This window comes from Calidris pugnax, unplaced genomic scaffold (genome assembly GCF_001431845.1).
Source record: "Calidris pugnax isolate Ruff unplaced genomic scaffold, ASM143184v1 scaffold272, whole genome shotgun sequence".
In the NCBI taxonomy this organism is placed as follows: domain Eukaryota; kingdom Metazoa; phylum Chordata; class Aves; order Charadriiformes; family Scolopacidae; genus Calidris; species Calidris pugnax.
Genome location: NW_015091016.1, coordinates 342,056 through 343,131, shown reverse-complemented (window position 1 = coordinate 343,131; position 1,076 = coordinate 342,056).

Genomic DNA, 1,076 nt, shown 5'->3' with positions numbered 1-1,076 from the left:
GTCGGGAAAACCCCCCGTTCCCCATCCTTTCTTTCTATCCCCGCGTGCAGCCCCCCCCACCGCCGTGTCTCAGCCTCCTCCTCCTCCTCCTCGCCGCTTCAGTTTCCGCTGCTCCCGACTGACGCTGATATATATGATACACCCACTTTAGGCTGTTTTAACTGTTGACTTTAACCTTTTATTCTTCGTGACGCTGTGTCGATGATTTATCGTGCTCCGAGAGACCCCCCCCCATTCCCCTGCCCCCCCCCAAAGCTAAGTTTCCTTCTCTCTTTTCCTCCTTTTCCTGCCCGTAGGAGCGTAGGGACGTCACCCGCTGCTGCAGTGCTGGCTTCTCACCCCATAACCCAGCCCTTGGAACTTCTTTGTTGTTGGTTGTTTGTTTTTTTTTTTCAGATAACTACAAAGTAGGTTTTGAAATACAACTTTTGGTTTGTTTCTTTTTTTTTTTTTTTTTTAAATATTTTAAAACGATGGAGCGAATTCGTGGGATTAAGCCATGTCTGAAACGAAAGGCACGAGAATGTGTTAAAGGGAAAAAAAAAAAATACAAAACCAAAACCAAACCAAACCCCGTGCTGTCAGAGATCAGCCGGAGCCCGCGTCGGTCCCATCCGTGAGGGTTAAAAAATAATAATAATAATGATAATAATAACCTCCTGTTATCTATCCGCCCGCCCTGGAGGATGCCCAGGAGCTGCTGCGCGTTGGCGAGGCAAAAAAAAAGAGGGTTTATTTATTCACTTGCACAGCCCCAAACCCGTGGGATTCAGCTTTTCCTGGGGGGGTCGGGGGGGCAGGAGGTTTTTCTGGCGGTGGGAGACGTGGGGTCCCGGTTCCGAGGTGGCAGCGGGTCCGTGGCGCGAGTTTGCGGTGGTTTTTTTGGTTTTTTGGAGAGGCTGATGGACGGGGAGAGACCCCGGGGTGCGGGTGAGAGGGGTCCGGCGGGCGGCCGAGGGGGGAGAGGGGGACAAGGTGGAGGCAGGGATGGGCTTGAGGGGGGGACAAGGTTGAGACAGAAACACCCCCCCCTTTGTCAGAACAGGGCTCCGACCCCAGGGAGCCGCAGCTCCGAG